The sequence below is a fragment of the Balaenoptera acutorostrata genome, chromosome 11, assembly GCF_949987535.1.
Source record: "Balaenoptera acutorostrata chromosome 11, mBalAcu1.1, whole genome shotgun sequence".
Taxonomy (NCBI): domain Eukaryota; kingdom Metazoa; phylum Chordata; class Mammalia; order Artiodactyla; family Balaenopteridae; genus Balaenoptera; species Balaenoptera acutorostrata.
The window spans coordinates 28,992,310-29,001,398 of record NC_080074.1 but is presented as its reverse complement, the minus strand read 5'-3'; the positions used below and the strand labels follow the sequence as shown (position 1 = coordinate 29,001,398).

Below are 9,089 nucleotides of genomic sequence, written 5' to 3'. Positions count from 1 at the left end.
TTTCAACAGAGTCCCCCAACTCCAAGCTGGAAGTTGACCCAGCAGAGAATTCTGATACACACCCTTTCTTTGTCCCTTTCTTCCAATAGCTCGTCAAGTAGAGGAAACAGTAAATCAGAGTACAGAGCCATCTGGGATTGATCACACCAGCTTTTAAGAACCTTGCATCTTAGTCCTATACTCAAAAATGCATGCTGGCCTTTATGCCAAATATCAACAGTCATTATAAAGGCTAAATTCTCCGTTTTTACTTTCCCTTCAACGGATTATATTTGTAATATCATAATATAATATGATTTTTGTAAGTTAAGACTTTAAGAAATACACATAGTCAGAGAGTATAAATTAAAATGTGACAAAGTTCATGGGTCTAACCTCTTGATTTTTTGAGAAAGAGAAACTAGATTCAGTAGAGATGAAGTGACTTTCCCCAGCAAGTTTGTGATAGAGACAGCTCTATCAAGGATCTCATTTAAGCACAAAGACATAGTATAATGGACTCTTCCTGCCTTTGCGCTCCAAAATCCACTCACCCTTCTCTTGGTTTCCCAATTCTCCTTAGGGGAACACCACACCCCCCCCAAAAAACCCAGACACATAGGTACTTTTTCAGTCCATGCCATTCCAGTGGAGCAAGTGATACAAGCATAAAACAGTTAGCACACAGCATTTACTCTGATCACAATAACTGGTTCAGAAATCAGCAAAGCTGCAATCAGAACAAGAGACAAAATGAGATTTTTGCTGGTGATGCTGACACAAAGACCTTTACTCTTCCCATAGAGTTGAAGTAGAAGGATGTAAGAACGGGAGACACTATAGCTCTCCTAGAGCCACAAAAGGCCAACCTATACAAGATTGAAACCAACACACAGAGGAGAACAGAAAAAGAATATGTTTTCCTAATCCCTTTATCAAGCCATGCCTGAAGCCGGCCTGAGCCCTTGAGTTTTCAGATACATTGAGCCAATAAATTCCTTTTCTAACCTAGAAGTCGTCTTTGAACTTTGCATTCTTCTGCCCAAAACACCCTTCCTCCAGATAACTACATAGTTAACCTTTCCTTCAGATCTTTACTTAAATGTCACCTTCTCAATGAAACATTTCTTGATGATCATATTTAAAATTGCAACCCTCCTCTTCAACATGTCTATTCTCCTTCCCGCCCACCACCCACGTAGCACTTAACAGCATCTAACACTCTGTGGATTTTATTTACTTCCTTCATTGTCTGTTTTTCCACTAGAATGTTAGCTCAATGAAGGCACAGATCTTTGCTGTGTTCAATGCTTTATTCCCAGGCTCTGGAAGAACCCCTGGTACAGGATAGGCACTCAATAAAAATGGTTTGAATTAGTTAATTAATTTACCATATTTAACATATTGCCCATCAATGATTTTAATTTTAAGCATTTTGCTGGTGGTCATGATGGGGATGGGAAATGACCACAATGGCAAACATGGACAAGTTACAAAAGTCTCAGAACCTGACAATGATTTCATTGTCTTTCTTTCTGATCTGTAGAATCTGACTCCCCACTGAGCAGGTTACCTGAAATCCCAAAGACCTCAGCTTTTTCTTCTAGAACACTGAAATTTGACTTCTCCCTCTTCTGGCCCTTATCTTTCAGGAGAGTCCTCTCTTTATCAAAGAAACAATTAAGAAACACACTAGGTGCTAACGTCATCAAAATTGAGGAATTTGCATCTCTGACACCCACAGAGATCAGAATAATACATTTTCTGACTCTCAGAAGAATATCTCTTAGGAGTTTTCTCACAAGAGCAAGAAAGATAAATGAGTACATTTTCTGTGATTAACACCCCCCCCCACACACACACACGCTACGTTTCCAATGGCTAAGATGAGAAAAAACCCAGAATGCAGCCCTGCAAGATGCCATGAATATCTACCTCCTTGGCAGCTGCAGGGTAGAGTATAGCTTTTCCTGGCCCTTCCCGTGTTCTTTCCTGGGACTTCAAATTAACACCTAGGCCCCAGGAAATTCTCTAAACTCTCTGTGGCAATCTAAAACTGATTGCGTTACATCGCTTTTTGATGGCGTTTTGAAATACACCATTTCTTAGTCCAAAATGAAATAGTTGGCAAAAGCAGGCTGAAGGACAACTCATTTTGTTGTGAGTAGAATTAAGAGCAATAAACCTGCAACCTTGGTAAAACTCAAGCACCACCTTTCCTTTGTGAAAGCAGACTTAAATAGACAAAGACCAAATTTTTCCATGAGTGTTTAGGTCCTCAGCTAGGGTGCAGTTGACAGGATAAACACAGATTAGTTAATCATTATTTCCTGCCATTTCCTGATTATCATTATCCACTAGAATTTGTTAACAAGATTATCAAGTGCGGTATGCCAAGTAAGAATGTAAGAAGACATCATTAACCCACCAGCACCAGGGCATGGGTTTCTACTAGTAGGGATGGATTCCCACCGAACTTATCACATATTCCATCCCAGTCTCCTCATCAACATCCTCACACATCTGTGAGTTGACTGGCTAAGACTGAGGTATAAGCGGAGGACACTGGTTCAGACAGGCTTCTGACTCTACCTTCGACGTTATTAGAAGCATGATATATAATACTCGGAACATTTCAAATGGAGCCAACATTTCAACTTTTGCAAACCTTGATTACTCACTACCATGAACAAAGGCTTGTGCTAGCGCTCAGCCTTAAACACAAAATTGACCGTTCTTCTAGCTTCCTAAGGGGGCATATGGTGTAGATCAGACAGATGACTACTCTCTAGAATTTAGTGTGTGCTCTTGTGTGGGGTATAAGGGGTGATTCAGTGGTAAGCAGAGTGTGCCAGATCTCTTCACTCACAGACTTTAAAGTAACGTGGGGGAGACAGTTCTTAATCAAATAAACTCATAAATATCAGGTACCTTTTAGTACCAGAGCTATGACAGCTTAATCTGACTAGTGTAACAATGGGCTCTCTTCTCTTCTCCAGCATCCTATGTGTGGTTGAAGTTGCTCCTTGCCATGTCTTCTCACAAGGCTTTCAGGATTAAGCAATTGCTGGCCGAGAAACAAAAGCAGAATCGTCCCATTTACCCAATGAATTCGAACGAAAACTGGTAATAAAATCAGGTACAACTCCAAGAGAAGAAACTGGAGAAGAACCAAGCTGGGTCTATAAGGAGCCTCGCATACGAAGTGGCACACATTTATGCTATGTCAAGGTCACTTGCCTTTTACCATATCACTCTGAGAACATCACTACTATATGAACAGTTGGATGTGTTTTCTTGCAAGATGATTTTTTCTCTTTCTGTTGGTGTTTCTTCTCCACTAGTACTTTGGTTTAGTAATAAATCCAGGGATTGGCACCAAAAAAAAAAAAAAAAAAAAAAAGGAATGGGAAACAGGGAAGGCTCCCTTGGAGGGGATCATGGAAGGCTTCCCCGTGAAGTGATTTTGGAGTGAGATCTGGAGAATGAGTGACAGTTAAACAACCAAGTGCAGCTAGCAGACAAACCGGGGAGGGCACAGCTGGCAAAGACTACAGTGGGAGAGGTCTTGGAGGGCAATTAACTGAAAAGAGCCTGTGTGGCTACAGCACAGAAAGATGGAACAAAGACCAGTTGCACAGATTGTGGGGTTTGTCCAGGAAATGACAGTACACTACTACCCAGGCTGGAGAAAAATGTGCATGGCAGGAGACAGAATAAACTGAAAATAATGACTGGGACTCTTCACTTTCTGGAAGAATATGCAAAGCAGGTTAGAGGGTTTGAACTGTATTTTATAGGCAACAAGAAATCATCATAGACACATAGGGATGGGGGTCACACCTGTTTAAGGGTGATTGTTCTAGAAGCAATATTAAAATGAATTTTGGTGAAGTGAGAGAGAGGAGAGAAGGAAGGGATAATGATTAGGGGGAAATTTGAATGGCCAAGCGAGGAGCAATGTCTTGAACTAGGGCAGTGGGAACCATATGAACAGAACAGGTGTAGAGACAGTGTAAATTAGAATCGACACGTTTTGTGGATATAAATGGGGGTGGGGGGAGAGAGAGAGAAGAGAAAAAGATCGAAATGACGGAAACAGCCTGAGCCTAAACATTAGGAGGAGGACACCAATATCAGAATTTGGCAATAAGAGTCAGAGGCTCGGGGATGTCAGACTGGTTTCAGATATGCCATAATGAAATCTGGGGCAGACAAATCGCTAATTCGGATAAGCTGGCATTTTTCAAAAGTTCTGTTTGGAAATAAAGGAACACAAGTCATTCAACCAACAATATTTTCTGGGTACCTACTATACACCAGGCATTATTTTATACACTGAATAGAATTAGAAATTAGACTTCATTTCTGCCTTCATGGAATATGACTTGTATATGAAAGGATGTTTGGCAAAAAAAACCCCCACAGAAACCCAAAGGTCACATGATGAACCTCCAAATAAACCATAAACCAGTGATATATAAGTGAGACAACAGTTCAAAGAATTGTCCATTATCTAGTATCAAATTTGCAAAGGATAGCACTGTGAAGGTTAAGGCTCTCCTCTTAGGAGAGACATGAGAATGCAAATTCAAATCACCAGCTATCATCAAAGGGGAGGTAGACCTTAAAATCTCCTTGTGATTTTCATCCAAGAATTTAGAGGACACAGCAAAGGACAAGATAAATAATAGCTTGTTCTTTGGAAAAGAGAAAGAAGACATAGGGAAATCCCACTAGCAAGGACACTTAAACATCTTGGCCCTTCATCAACACTCAGAGTATATATTGAATTTCAGGGAAAAAAATAAACCTTTGTCATTTTTACTTCCAAGTAGGTGCCAAAATGATCTCATATTGGAGATCCTAGGGCTCTTAGCCCTTATCATTATGGGAAATAAACAGATAATGGACAAAATATAATATGCTAACTAAAATTATCTTCAAAAGGAATGAAAAACAAAGGATCATTAAAGGCTCAAAACAAGAAAACAAGTCTGGGGAACTGTACTCAATATTTTGTAATAACCCATAAGGGAAAAGAATCTGAAAAAGAATAGATGTATATGGATAACTGAATCACTTTGCTGTACACCTGAAACTAACACACTGTAAATCAACTATACTTTAATTTTAAATATATATATATATATATATATATATATATATATATATATACAAAGAAAAAGAAAATGTCTGAAGCTAAAAATAAAATATTTTTGACTAATTTAAAAGCTAAAAATCAAACATATATACACACACATATATCTACATATATATCTCTATATGCAGATGTAGAGATATATAAAGATTAGATAGATAGGTATAAATATATATAAAATTAAGCCAAGATATTAAAAAAAAATTTAAGTAGGAGATTAAAGCTAAAATATCTATATTATGCAGCTTGTCAATGAGTTATTAAAAATCTGGTCTATTTAACTATCTGATGCTAAAGTTCCTTAGTGAAGTAAGTCAGAAAGAGAAAAACAAATACCATATACACAATAAAGATATTTTAAAAAAAATACCGTATACTAACACATATACATGGACTCTAAAAAAAAAAAATGGTTATGAAGAACCTAGGGGCAGGACAGGAATAAAGACACAGACGTAGAGAATGGACTTGAGAACATGGGGAGGGGGAAGAGTAAGCTGGGACGAAGTGAGAGAGTGGCATGGACATATACACACTACCAAATGTAAAATAGATAGCTAGTGGGAAGCAGCCGCATAGCACAGGGAGATCAGCTCGGTGCTTTGTGACCACCTAGAGGGGTGGGATAGGGAGGGTGGGAAGGAGAAGCAAGATGGAGGAGATATGGGGATACATGTATATGTATAGCTGATTCACTTTGTAATAAAGCAGAAACTAACACACCATTGTAAAGCAATTATACTCCAATAAAGATGTTAAAAAAAAAAAAGTTTCTTAGAAGAATAAATGTGAGAGAGCAGTAAGACATGTTGAAAAATAATTCTAATACGGGTGTAGAGGGAGCTTACTCACTAGTTACCAACACTACTTTAAATCTACAATAATTAAAAACAGTGCAGATTAGGCAAGAAGATTGATGAAATAAGAGTTCAGACATAGACCCAAGTATGGGAATTCAGTGAATGAAAAAGGTTCATTTCAAACCAGTTGGAAGGACTGATCAGTGCCTACATACATGGTGTCAAAATAGTAAGAAACTCATTTAGAAAAACAAAGTGTGATCTCCGCAGAAAAGGAGCAACTTGATGCCATTGATTTGGGCCCAAGAACCTTTTCACTCTGGTTTTATCAATACAAACAATTTTTAAAAATCATAATTTTACCAACACTGAATGAATTTTCCTTGGAAAATTTTCTGGAATCAAACTATTTTTATTTTTCCTTGATGAATTTGCTATATAGCATAATTAAAATATTTCTCTAATTATCACTGTTTCCATTTTTATCTTATCAAAAATTATTTTCATTGAGACCAAAAATTTATTTTTCATGTAAATCTTATAATGGCTTACAGAACATTGCTTTACCCTTATTAGATCTTACTAATTAAAACTTCTGGGGCTTCCCTGGTGGCGCAGTGGTTAAGAATCTGCCTGCCAACGCAGGGGACGTGGGTTCGAGCCCTGGTCCGGGAAGATCCCACATGCCGCGGAGCAACAAAGCCCGTGCGCCACAACTACTGAGCCTGCGCTCTAGAGCCTGCAAGCCACAACTACTGAGCCCTTGTGCCGCAACTACTGAAGCCCGCGTGCCTAGAGCCTGTGCTCTGCAACAAGAGAAGCCACCGCAGTGAGAAGCCCACGCACCACAACAAAGAGTAGCTCCCGCTTGCCACAACTAGAGAAGAGCTGCGTGCAGCAACAAAGACCCAAGGCAGCCAAAAGTAAATAAATAAAAATAAATAAATTTATAAAATTAAACAAAACAAAACAAAACAAAACTTCTGGGACTTCCCTGGTGGCTCAGTGGTTAAGAATCCGCCTGCCAATGCAGGGGACACAGGTTCGATCCCTGGTCCGGGAAGATCCACATGACGCGGAGCAACTAAGCCCGTGCGCCACAACTACTGAGCCTGGGCTCTAGAGCCCTCGAGCCACAACTACTGAGCCCGCATGCCACAACTACTGAAGCCCGTGGGCCTAGAGCCCGTGCTCCACAACAAGAGAAGCCACCGCAATGAGAAGCCTGTGCACCGCAATGAAGAGTAGCCCCTGCTCGCCGCAGCTAGAGAAAGCTCGCGGGCAGCAACGAAGACCCGACGCAGCCAAAAATAAATTAATTAATTACTTAATTAAAAAAAAAAACTCTTAGCTTTTCTCTATGGCCATTGCTTTTATCAAGTCCAATTTTTTCCAAGTCAAATACTGCAGATATAAATTTGTCAAGAAGATTTATTCTTCTGGAAGCAACTAGTTAGTAACTGATTTTACCATGTGCACTTGTAACTGTCAGCTTTAATTTGTGTTGATTACAAAATGGTGGGGGTCAAAACATCCTACATCAGATTCCCACCTCACGATTTATACACAAATAAATTCCAGATGGATTAGAAATTGTACAATAAGCACAAATAACAAAGGAAAACATAGCTGACTATATATATAATATAACCTTGGAGCAAAGAAAGCTTTTCCATGCATAACTCAAAAACCTGAAGCCATAAAGGAAGTTTGACTCCCTTTCCCATCCCAGATGAGCTATAAGACTAGCATTTTTCAAATGTTCCATGGAGGGTGATCTAGGGATCTAAGAGTCAGGGTTGCTTGCCATGGGAGGGGGTGGGAGTGAGGGGCTGATTAATAACAGATGTAGGTGGGGACAATGGATATTCAAAGGGTCTGTGGAAAATATATGTGGCATTGGAGTTTTTAAATTATTTTCAAATATTGTTTATCATTCTAAATGTAATATATTATCACAATTAAAAATTTAAAACAATCCATCAAGTTTAACATAAAGTAAAAGTATCCATTACCTCTCAACCTACTTACAGAGATACCTACTGTTGATAATTCAATGAGAATCATTCCAGGTCTTTTTTTCAGTTTGTTCAGGTTTTTACTTACTGTCCTTGGAAATGGGAAGTCCAGGTTTGTTTGTTTTTTAATGCAAGTACAACGTTCTCAGATACTCTCTATCTCTCTCACACATACGGTTTTTTGATAAAATCATAATATACAAAGTTGATCTATCTAGTTTCATGGGTTTAAATACTGTTTGTACACATCTGGGCACACTTCAAGAAGAGATGGAAGGAATTGAGACACTCATCAGTAAGCAGCGATTATTACCAAATTGTTACTTTAAAAATATTTTCCCTTTTTTTAAATCTTTTTTTCTCTTTGATATGAAAGGAATACATGTTCTCCTTAAGAAACACAGAAAAGCACAAGAAAGAGTCACCCATAATCCACCATATAGAGCCAACCGCTGTATCTTTTCATGAAGAAAGACTCTGCATTTAATAGACCCCCGAACGGCTGTGGTCCACAATCTTGCGAAGCCAGAGTTCAAAAAGAAGGTCCCAGCACCGTAAGATAAAGTGGAGTAGGTAGGAAGTTACAGACCACACACTCAGTACCCCCTGACAAACAGGATGAGGAGGAAACAAAAACGTGGTCAGTGACTTTGTTTGAAGCAGAAGACACTATTCAAACCAAGAAAGGCAGAGCTCCGAGCAGAAACAGACACCAGTTATGGGATGGGCAGATCCATTTCTGTTGGCTCAGATAAGCTTCCAACCTTGAGCTGTGAACCCAAGGCTGTGGATTGGCAGAGGGCATCTGCAAAGTGAAAACGTCGCAATAAGAAGCTTTATCATCAGATTCCTCCCACCCCAACTTTTCCCCACAGATTTCCACTTAAGCTGAACAGACACCCGTGGGACATTTCAAGCCTGAAGTTTTTGTTTAAAGGTCATATAGGCGTTGACTGTGGAGAGAGAGTGCAGAAAACAAACTTTAGCAAGAACTTCAAAAACTGGTTCCATTTTAAGCTAGGAAGGAAGGGAAGTGTCTCAAATGGTAACACGAACAACTTTTTCAGATAAAGGGGATGACAATACTGGGGTTGTGGAGAACTTCTCACCCAGCTAAACTTACCCTCAGAC

General features: G+C 39.2%; 1 pseudogene; it reads left to right on the top strand.

Moving 5' to 3' along the window:
* The first annotated feature begins 3,010 nt into the window (after nt 1-3,010).
* On the top strand, nt 3,011-3,167 carry LOC103020253 (60S ribosomal protein L39-like; annotated as a pseudogene).
* The last annotated feature ends 5,922 nt before the right edge of the window (nt 3,168-9,089 follow it).